At 43.0% G+C, this 12,219-nt stretch overlaps 1 protein-coding gene across 2 annotated transcripts in view; it reads right to left on the reverse strand.

Annotated features, from left to right (window-relative positions):
* Positions 1–12,219, reverse strand: part of cgnl1 (cingulin-like 1) — a 35,085-nt gene that overhangs the window by 15,308 nt on the left and 7,558 nt on the right. The window lies entirely within an intron of this gene.

The following is a 12,219-nucleotide window of genomic DNA, read 5'->3' on the forward strand; positions in this document are numbered from 1 at the left end:
TGCGTTACGTGGAAGTATATAAAAAAATCGCCTTTTCTGATTATTTCTAGTCTAGCATTTGAAGTCATTGAATGACGCAAGCCATATTTTATTAAAAAGAGGACATTCTCCTGATTAAAATGATGCCCCACTTGTACCTTGAAACTTAAATGAGTCACGTACATTATATTTATTTTTTTCCGTACAACAGTTTAAGTGTTTACTAATGCGGATGAGTATTAGTAAGTAAACCGGAAACTGCAATGCAGACTTCTAGACAAAAGCGGAAGTTCGTTTCTACGCTGCTGCACAGAGCCTATTCCGTCCACCCTGACTAAGACCCCAGTTCCAGCTGTAGAAAAACAGCCCCAAAGCATGATGCTGCCACCACCATGCTTCACTGTGGGTATGGTGTTCTTTGGGTGTTGTGCAGTGTTGTTTTTGCACCAAACATACCTTTTGGAATTATGGCCAAAATGTTTAACCTTGGTTTCATCAGACCATAACACATTTTCCCACATGCTTTTAGGGGACTTGATATTTGTTTTTGCAAACTTCAGCCAGGCTTGGATGTTTTTCTTTGTAAGAAAAGGCTTCTGTCTTGCCACCCTACCCCATAGCCCATGCAGTTCCTTTATTGTTGCTGTAGGCCTCTTGGAAGCCTCCCTGACCTTTTTTTTCTCATCTTTTCATGAATTTTGGAGGGACGTCCAGTTCTTGGTAATGTCTCTGTTGTGCCATATTTTCTCCACTTGACAATGACTGTCTTCACTGGGTTCCATGGTATATCTAATGCTTTGGAAATTATTTTGTACCCTTCTCCTGACTGATATTTATCAACAATGAGATCCCTCTGATGCTTTGGAAGCTCTCTGCGGACCATGGCTTTCGCTCTGAGATGTGACTGTCTCATTCTTTCAAAAACCTGGCATTATCACCTATCATTCTTTCAAAAACCTGGCATTATTAAGGGTGTGTAGACTTTTTATATCCACTGTATGATAGGAAGCACTAAATATATAATATAGTCTCATGTGAATAGCTTATTTTAAAAGGTTACACATAAAATTAAAATTAAATCCATTGTGTATCTGCAGTAATGGTATGTTGACAGTGTTTCACAGTATCACATGCAAGTTGTGTGATCGGCTATGACAGTCAGAGGGATTTACATATCCTGAAAGTGTTGGTTTAGGAAGATACTTTAGTAGCCCGTTTCCTTTGTATTTGTTCAGAAACAAGATTATCAGGAAATGAGGCTATGCTTGACAGAACGTCAGATGACAGGTGTGTGCTGTTTACTACAGTGCGGGCCGCCTGTGCAGTACACCTCCAGAGAAACAACCAGCAACTCACAGTCATGTGGGCTTCATTACTGATGAAAAGGGACAGGAATTTTCCCTAGTGCAGAAAAGGGCAATACACTAGATAGAGGCCAGAGTGTTCCCTGGAGAGAGGCTGAGACTCCAGCCCTTCCTACTACGATACACTGGGCCTATACTTAATTTACTGAATGATTATGTAAACACGGGTGATACTGTATGTTATCAGTTTACTCTCCATTCATGCTATACAATACGAAGGCAGGCAGGCAGGCAGGGACCCAGCAGGTTCATGGGAGGAGGAATGCCTGCTCTCAGGGGGATTAGAGGCCAGCGGTGCAGATTAACACGCTGGAGTTCTATTTCCCTAGTCTTGCCTGGACAGGCAGGCAGCCAGGCACCTTTCACTGGCCTCACTCGGACCCAAGAAGGCACGCACACACACACGCACACACCTGGCGCACGCACCTGCCACATTCTCTGCTCACATCTGATGCACCTTACATGCACACACACTCCAACCCACACCCACGCACAGAAACAAAGGCACACACAAACGCTATGTCCAAGTCAGAGCCAGCGATACTGAAACAATATGATAGATACCAGACATCTAATGGCTTGAAACTACTGCACTAACATGATAAGCAGTCATGAGTTCAGAGATGGGTGTCTATCTAAATGATTGTGTGAGACTTAAAGGGAGGCTATTCTGACCAAGTGTATGGGAATGTGTATGAGTCCACTCCTTTCATTAGAAGCACTGCAGTGACTCGTTATGTGTTCACAGTGAGGAAAGAGTCCAAAGTCCTCCCCCCTCACCCATCCCCTCACCACTAAGCAAGGTTGAGGACCCTCACTGGCTAGTGAGTCTCCGTGTTCCACTGTTTGTGTGTCTGGTGGGAGGTGAGGCATTAAGGTCACCCAGGGGAGGGGACAGCAGAGGAGACAGATCATTAACCACGCCACCCCCAAGACCCAGAGGCGTTTGGCCCTCTTCCAAACCCACATCCCTGCCTGGGTTAGGTGGAACACAGCAGACGCCTCCTAGGAAACATGCATGTCACTGTGTTGACCCACAACCCAGACAGAGTATTCTCAGACTTAGGTGTGTATGAAGGTGTCAGGGTCAAGCGCCAAACATATAACATGTTTCACCGGTCTGGGACTTAAGAGAATCCAGGTCGGCAGGGTACAGAAGAATGTGACAGAGGAATGTGAACAACACTGTTTGACTAGCTAAAATATATCACAGTTCTACTATTATTTAAATCTGGGCTGTGGGTGGAGGTCAAGTTTACATCCAAGTCATTCAGCAGACTTTCTAACTCTGTGAGAAACTTGCATACAGGAAATGTAGACTGATTGAGGTCTAAGTGTTTTGTCATTCAAACATCCCCACACCCCTTCTATCACTGTCCCATTTCCCACCCAGGATGCAGTGACGGCTTACACTGTCCACTGGCACTCACAGGTCGGTGGGGGGGGGGGGGGGGGGGGGGGCAGCTCTATGGGTGGGGGAAATGCACAGCGGGCCCTGGGGATCATTGTTCCCTTGGTTTGTCATTTTTTACAGGCTAGGACAAAGCCTCGATATGAACAATTGGGGAGTTTGACTTTGAGGGCTCTCTTGTGTACTCTCAAACTGTGTGTCTATAGTTGGGCATTAACTACCATTGTGCAGATAGTAAAAAGAGTGGCACTAACGATGCACTGGAGTATGCATGGCCCAGTGTGTGAGCTCAGGTCCAGACACATAGCTTCTCAATTCACTGGGAACACACACACAACCCCTGCCGAATCCGCTTTGAAACCCACAGCACAAACAATGGAGTTTACTGATATTCCTGTACCAATTACGATCCACAATAAACCTGCCAGGGTAATCCCAGAACCAGCAAAGCCCCACTCTACTAAAATGTATTGGCACATAAACATCAGTTTTTGAAATGACAAGCCAGTTAATCCACTCTAAATCCAGCAAAGCATCTAAAAAGTATAATCTCACTTTTAATTGAATCTGAAAATGTTCTGGTGGTGTACGCTCCCAGTGTAACATTCTAGTATACCAAATAATTTACCATGTTCTGCTCCCTCTGGCTTACCACGGCCTTGGGAAAGTTTACATGCAGCACTTAATTGAGCTGACAACAGTGTCCCAGCAGAATCCCTGACAGAATGGTTTAAGTTAGGAGCTGAGGTCCAGAGTGTTTCCCTCCAACTAACCCAAGGACCCAGACCAGGATGCAGAGGAACACAGGACATCCCTTCTAATCGAGCTGAAACAACAGACTGGTGACACCATTCTAACTGACAAAAACAGGCCACGGTGACAAGTAAGTATTAATATTTATGGCCTTACCCAAGCCAAACACCTCTTTTTCTCAAAATGTTGTGGTTTCTAGTTTGTAGTTACAGGCTTGAAACCAGAGACATTCATCAAATATGTGAAAAACCTTACTTCCAAAGGACCATTCTACAGATTTTAAAAAATGCATGACAATTCAACTAATCATTCTATTTTCTTCTGGGTTTTATTTATGTTTTTGTCCAAAGCAGGAGTGTACTGCAAGCCAAGGTTGATTAAGCTTTCATTTTTGGAGCTGTTGTGAATGGGCTATTCCTGAGGCAAAAGTAAACATGGTATTAGAGGGAAGTTTTAGATAACTTAATAAATAAATTGTGACAAAATAAAAAAATATATAGATTACCAAGGTAATTCCAGGTATGGGTAATTTTCTGCGTGATATCGAGTTAACTGCAATCAGCACCAAATATTCTGCCTTCAAGGAAAATAAATACCACCATGGAAAACTCAAGCTTTTCTCTGGCACTGAATAAGCCTTGGTTTGTAAGACCAGTAAAGAGATAAGCAATACAAAAGTATCACTCTTCAACAAAAGACACAGACTTAGGTCTGCCTAGTGAAGACAGGCATGTGATGGCTTGGAAGAAAGGGTTGCAGTGGGAATTAAAACATGCTTGAGGTGGACAGGCATCTTTCCATTAACCATTAGATGCCACCAATCAAATACTTTCTTGTCTTTCAGACATGGAAATATAGTACTTTTTAAATGGAGGCTCTACTGCCAGACAAATAAAGAGTAAGCAGAAAAAGTTGAATAGAGCATTAAATAGACCACAGTGGGGAACAAAGGCAGTCAGTCACAATGGAGCATTACATAGATCCCAGTCGTCAGACTAGTCCTGATTATCATCGCATTCCCACTAGCTGTTCTCAGCAGCAAACGCAATATCATTTATGCATCTACTGAGCAAGGCCACACAACATGAGGTGAGTTAGCAATCGGAGGTACGACAAATGCAAAGTGATTGCAAGGCCTACAAATGCTGCCGTGTGTCTCAACCATAATGGCGTTTTTGTAATTCAGGGGGCACAGTTTCAATTCCAGGCTGGTACAGAGGTGAATAATGGCTGGTTATGAGAAAATATTCAATGGACATTAAAGAACAAATCAGGGTACGCTGAATTTCACCCAAATTTGAATCTAAGTTGAATTATCCCTTTAAGAGTCAACCCACAAGTTTTGCGTCACGTGACCAGAAGTGTGTTGGAACATTGTTCCAAAGCGACAAGTGCCGAAAAGTGCCCACATTGCTTTGTGACGTCACACCATCGAGGTATGAATGTTAGCTTGAAATGAAAAGTGTGTGTTCACTTCATCTTTTGTATTGCTCAAAGGGTTCGAACACTGGCGGCCGGTCACGTGTTGCGACTCAGAAGGTCACGGGTTCGCGCCCCAATGTGGGAAATAGTTAGAGGTGTGGTGTTAGTTTAAGTGGGGGCGCGATCTTAGTGGGGGATGAGGAACAGTATGTTGACAATGGAGCTATATGCCGGTATATGGTCAGTTTTTTGTATAGCTGGAAGGTTGTCAGGTAAGGCGGTGACGTGTGTGTATGAAGTAAGTGATTGTTCGACTCTTTCTACTGACTCAGATCTTGTTGAGTCGTTCAGTAAAAAGTTTGATTCATTCGAGTCATTTCGTTCATTTCAGTGAACCCCCGGGGCCAACGAATGCTCATCATCATAATGCCGTATACATGTCTTCTCTACTTAAGCAAACGCTTGATTTTTCCTTATCATTACAATCAAAATACTACATGAATTACTGTAGGCTATGCGTCCATGTATCTGCAAATGTATTTACAATGCAATTTTCTAGATTAACTTTTCTTTGAGAACGTCAAACTAACAGCTGTTGGACAGAGAGTACGCTATTGAGCTGGAAGCCAGCAGTCGGGGTAGACCTACGCTGGCAGCCGTTCAAATTAACAAAACATCTGTTCAATTGAACGATAAAACTGACAGAGTCTGTTGTTCGCGAGTCTTTTTTAGTTAGGCAAAGGCTCAGTGTACGATTTCATCTGTTTATTGTACTGTCCTACCTACGTGTTTTTACATATTCTGCGGTCAATTATCAGTTATAAACATCTTGATGTTCCTGCTTGATCTATTTTTCTCTGTGAATGCACATGGAAGTTGATCGGAAAACTGAGCTGGAGGACCGGGTATGAAGCAAGTGATCATGTTGTAGTAATCCAATGTCAAACGTTCGACTCGATACAATTGAACAAGTCCTGAGTCACTAAAAAGATTTGTTCAAAACGAACGAATCGTTCTGAACTGCATATCACTATAATGAAGCATAGGACCGCAAATTCGTGTCCAGTATGGGACCGGTGAACTGTTTGAAGGAGCTGCTAACAGTGCACTTGACATTGGTTTCACTGAAGATGGGACAGCCAGGCTATACATTTTTTTAACCCAATAAAAAACCCAAAATGTTATCATTTTTATTACTATTTTCTAATGATTTCTTTCAATCTAAATTGATCCTTGATCTTGCCTCTTGATTTTGACTGGACAGTGAGTTGCGCTTGAGCTTTTTTTGTATACATTTTTTATTAATGGGGCTGACTCAGTTGAAAGATTTGTTCTTTTTTCTGAACGATTCGAAAAGATCCATATCACTAAAGCGAGTCGAACTTCTCATCACTTGTAGACGGCCGCGTGTGCAGTTGGTGTTAATGACACAAATGAACGAAAAGACTCAAATATTTGTTATGTTAACTGCAATGCAAATGTTGTTACCCACAGTGCAAGCAATGTGCAAAAAGGTAATTGCCAGACATTGTGTTAAATAGACTGTGGTGCAAGAAGCTAGTTAAAGTATAGGGTTAGTATGAAGCTAGTCACAGTGTAGCTTGGAGGGAAACAGTCAGTTTGTGTCTGAACAAATGGAACCAGAGAATTAAAGTTTTGTGTCACAAAACACCAAGCCGTAGAATGTCATTAGTGTGTTCAAACAAAATGGGACTGCAAAATAACTCTGAACACACAGTTATTAGTATTACAATCCTAAATGGTTTATACCAAGTCAAAGTGATTATAACATCAAAAGACCATTCAGGAAGTCCTTTTGTCAGCGGGAAACACAGTATAGCACATATATTCAATTGGAAAATTCTTGTTGCTGCCTAGTAAGGCTGGGGGGAGAAACACGGTCAAATGACGACCTGGAATGTTAAAGCTGAGTGTAAATCTTACAGGAAGGCGTGTGAACTGTACAACTTGCAACCAGAGCAAACTACACTGAACAGTGAAAGGATATTTAGAGTATTGAAGATACATTTGTGTAAATTGTTGTAAATCTTAATTGCTGCATGCTACCACCCTCCCAAGATTACATGACATCCTTTTTCTGAAAGATACTCCTCGTGGCCTCTGAGGTCTCAAGACAATGTCTCACTAAGTGGCCACCACATGCATGTTTTGTGCCATACGGTGCAGCAAGAGTTCATTGTTATCTAAATTAAATTGTGTTCAGAACACTGTTTTCTAAAATTGTTTTCTCAGTTCAGTCTCAGTCTGATCAAGCTAAATTCTATCTTTAAAAGCTGCAATATGTCAAAGCCTAAAACACGCCAACCCAGTCTTCCACTTTCCTGGGGGTGTTTGTCAGAATCCCCAGAGCCTAGAGGCTCTTTGGCAGCTCCCTCCCCACCAGCTCAGCTCTTCCAGGCAGCAACACAGAAGAGGAACAATAGGCCCAATAATTTAGGCAACAGCGTCCTTTCACACAGGCACGGCCCTCACATGGTGAGCAACAACATCCCTCACTACACACTCAAACAGCCAGCTCTGTGTAGAGAGACCGAAATGGAAAACTTTACTTTCAAGGCAAATTCCTCCAATAAGAAAGACCAGATGGACACCAACAACAACATAACCTTGGCTGTGACTCTCGTTCCTTCATCACTGATACATCTTCAGATATCCTTCCCCTCGATCACTTCCTATATCCACCCCTCCCTACAGCAGTGCCATAGAGGCGACACATCAGCTGAAGAAACATCCAGCAGTGCCATAGAGGCGACACATCAGCTGAAGAAACATCCAGCAGTGCCATAGAGGCGACACATCAGCTGAAGAAACATCCAGCAGTGCCATAGAGGTGACACATCAGCTGAAGAAACATCCAGCAGTGCCATAGAGGCGACACATCAGCTGAAGAAACATCCAGCAGTGCCATAAAGGTGATACATCAACTGAAGAAAAACCGACACATCAGCAGAAGAAACATCCAGCAGTGCCATAGAGGCGACACATTAGCTGAAGAAACATCCAGCAGTGCCATAGAGGCAACACATCAGCTGAAGAAACATCCAGCAGTGCCATAGAGGCGACACATCAGCTGAAGAAACATCCAGCAGTGCCATAGAGGCAACACATCAGCTGAAGAAACATCCAGCAGTGCCATAGAGGCGACACATCAGCTGAAGAAACATCCAGCAGTGCCATAGAGGCGACACATCAGCTGAAGAAACATCCAGCAGTGCCATAGAGGCGACACATCAGCTGAAGAAACATCCAGCAGTGCCATAGAGGCGACACATCAGCTGAAGAAACATCCAGCAGTGCCATAGAGGCGACACATCAGCTGAAGAAAAACCGACACATCAGCTGAAGAAACATCCAGCAGTGCCATAGAGGCGACACATCAGCTGAAGAAACATCCAGCAGTACCATAGAGGCGACACATCAGCTGAAGAAACATCCAGCAGTGCCATAGAGGCGACACATCAGCTGAAGAAACATCCAGCAGTGCCATAGAGGCGACACATCAGCTGAAGAAACATCCAGCAGTGCCATAAAGGCAACACATCAGCTGAAGAAAAACCGACACATCAGCAGAAGAAACATCCAGCAGTGCCATAAAGGCGACACATCAGCTGAAGAAACATCCAGCAGGATCTCTACTTTAAAACAGCCCGGGAGAGATGCAATGAAGCCCCAGACCATGTGGCTTCATTGACCACAAAGAAACCAAAGACAGGCAGGGATGAGTCAAGTGGAGGGCTAGAAGGTGGGACAAATGGCTGCGGGATTGGGCTAGTGCAGAGTTTAGGAATGACGTTGTGGTCTGGGCCAGGTCAGGGATAAGGGCAGGCTGGAGTCCTGGAGATGTATCAAGGGCCCGGGATTGGCCCCTAGAGAGTGTTGAGAATTAGGAATGTCCCTCCATGGGATATTATAGCCGACCCCTGAAGAGCCGTGGTCACTCCCGTCTCACCCCCTCCCGTCTCACCCCCTCCCGTCTCACCCCCTCACGTCCCGAGTACTGTATCAGAATGTGTCTGCAGGGTGCACATTCTGGAACCATCTGAAGCCAGGAACATTCTCCGATACACCCCTTTCTCTGCTTGCTGCACCTTATCTGCTCACATTTTTCACATTCCGCCAATTCTCACTGTTCTCCCTCAGAACTGATCTACAAGAACAGCACAGATTTAACGGTTCAAGCGCTATAGTTTCAGTTAAATAAAAACTAATGTTGCATAATAGGAATTCAACTTACAATGTAATGACAAATCAAACAATCAACTAGAGTCCACTCCATAAGTTCTCTGACCCACTTTATTCAGCATATCCCAACCCCTTGCTGCTATTAATGTGTGAAACAAACTCATCATTCATCTACCGAGGTCCACAATTACCCCAGCCCTGGTCAATGGACAGAGAAAAATAGGAGGAACACTGCACATCTCATGAAGTACAGCTCATTAGATTAGTGACAGCTTGCCACTGCAATTAACAGGCATGGGGTACACTTTAGTGCTCCAGTTTCCAGCGTTGTTCTCTGCATGGGGCAGCCCTATCAATGCAAATGTCATGGCCGAGGGAGAGGAGAAGCGTATCGTTAGGAGACAGGACAGATGAATGCCACACTGCACACACTAAGCGACTCAGCAGCCTGTGTGGTCGCTCACTCACACGGACAGAAACTGGTATTATTTAAATCTGGCCTGTTGGATACAAATACAGAAAAATGTTACTGCCATAGACATATTGTGTTCTCATATTTGAGAGTAATAACAGGTTTGACTTTGTTGACCTAACTAAATATTATTTTTAAGAAAAAGGCCTGAACTACTCTCTATAATAAGGTAAAGCCATCTTTTCACTTGTTTACAAAGCACTGGATGCAAACTCAAGACTACATTCTTCTCCAGGTATGGAAGTAACTTTTTTCCAGCAAGTTAAAGATTCCAGAAAGTGCTGGCTGTTGTCAAGACCTGCCTTTCCCAAACTTTAAAACATAATAGCTAATGGCTCAAACCGATTGAAAAGCTAGTCAAATTTGAAGGAGTGAAATAGAAAACACTACTGCATATGTTCCATTCACTAAATAACGGATATCAGTGGGTACATGCCTAACTCGGGTTCTATGAAGGAAGCATCAACGCAATCAGATAAACAGGAAACAAACATGTCAGCCAACTGTACCTGGTTAAACTAAATGCTCATACAGCCTTTGTGAAATGTTAGGGTTTTCCACCCATTTTGGTCCCAAAAAAAGGTACCCAAAAAATATATCTGCTGTGAACCAACAATAAATTGTGATTTTTCTATTTGCGATTAAAGTCATGCCTCAGAACAACTTCCCAGAAAGTTTGGGAGTGTCAAAGATAAAGATGTGTCCTCCAATGCACCTTTTGCTAAGCTGGACTCCTTATTCACATTGGCTCAACCAGGAAGTATTCACCATCACATAGGAGCTGGGAGGAGCGCGCATTCCACAGCCACCAATTATGTTTGAGCTTACTGGCACTAGACCTAGCACGAGGAGTTGCTGGAGCGCATTGAGGCAATGCAGCCCTATCTAACAATCAACTCATCAACTCCAGCCAGTGACCCGATTTAAACTATGTTTTCATTTGAGCTGAATTCAGTCCTGCAAGGCTCATCTGGCTAGTGTGTGAAATAGTTTATTACATATCACTAATGTTTTAAGTGTGTTTTGGTATAGGCTTATTTATAAATGCACAGCATATTTTTAAATAACCCATGCAAACGTAAAATGGGTTTGGTCATACAAATATTTTACTGTGATTACTTTAAGTTAATCTTATTATTAGTATATGTGTAATGTTAGTGGTAATTTAATTTAAAAAAAATTCAGCCTTACTCCTTTGATGTCAGTAGGAAGATGATGATGCAGTCATTGCGAGAGGTAGTGTTGAATTACATTGGTCCTCACATGATGATGCAGTCATTTAATTCATGTTGAGTTAGCTGTGTCTTAACCTCCTCTAAAACAGGCTACTTCCAAAGGTTACAGTACAGTATGTTGCTGTAGGAATTTTACTTTTTTACAACAGTGGTCAGGCAAACACTACTTGGTGAACACTTAGAATTCTGATTCGGTCACTAGTGACTTGCTGTTTGGACAGTCAGTATTCCAAAAATTTATTTGAAAACCAATTTCAGCATTAAGTCAAGGTCTGTGGTGTAAAATGCATCCATTCCATTGCTCTTGGTTGGTCAAAAATTAACAGGGGGTGGTAGTAAAGAATCTAGACCAGCTGTCTGGTATCATAATCACTTGACACGGTAACGAGAGTTCAACTAATCTGCTAGTTTATCCTTCTGGATTTTCCATTGCAATTAAGCTTAGTCCACAGGTCCATGTAATCTTCTGTTAGTAGCAGTTTAAGACATCCAGCAGTAACCTGCAGGACCGCATTAAGCTCATCTTGATCATTGCAATCAAGCCTAAAAATGAGTCCAATACGTTCCCATGAAAAGTGATGACAGGATGGTTTAACTATCACACAGCTGAGTCTTTTGTTTTCTTTATCAGTGCGCATGGTTGGTTCACCTGTATTAAAGATGAGGGAGGGAATTGGTAGTCCAACTCAGTGTAACCGTTTTTAGACTTGTTTTAAATACTTCTTCTTGGACTTGTTTTTCCGCCTTCAGCTGGGATTGTTATTAGAGTGTACTGGGGGGGGGGGGGGGGGGGGGGGGGGGTACAGGAGTAGTGAGTAGTAGAGCTGTAATATAGACACCTGCTCAATGACTTTCTCTTATACAGGCACCATGCAGTGTCGAGCAAAACTTTGAAACTTGTGGAAAGTTTTATGTAATTTCACTTCAAATCTATCAAAGATCTTTGTTTACCCAGGCAGCTCAATCAAAAATATCCCTTACTAATTGATCTTTTGACCAATGAGATCTTCTCTGAAGAAGACCTGATGTGATAAAGGGCAATAGTAGAACAAATTTAGCCCTTTCTAGCAGCATCAGCACGAAAGTCTTATACAGATACCCAGCCTAAAACCAAGAAGAGCAAGCTGTACAATGTTGAAGCACTAAAAACCTATTTACAAGGCAGAAATATAGGGAGAAACCTAGGAAGGAGCCAGGCTTGTTGGGGTGGAACAGCCATTCTGTGTGTTGAATGGAGAATGAGACATAAAATCCCAAACATGCTTCTCCCCAAAATACACCTGGAGTACATTTACATGTCACATGTGAAAGTCAGTTCTGCAAGTGTCTGCTCATCGAACGGGCTCAGCGCTGAGGGAGAGTAAGTACAGGTGGTGGGCG

Source organism: Esox lucius, chromosome 2 (assembly GCF_011004845.1).
Source record: "Esox lucius isolate fEsoLuc1 chromosome 2, fEsoLuc1.pri, whole genome shotgun sequence".
NCBI classification, from domain to species: Eukaryota; Metazoa; Chordata; class Actinopteri; order Esociformes; family Esocidae; genus Esox; species Esox lucius.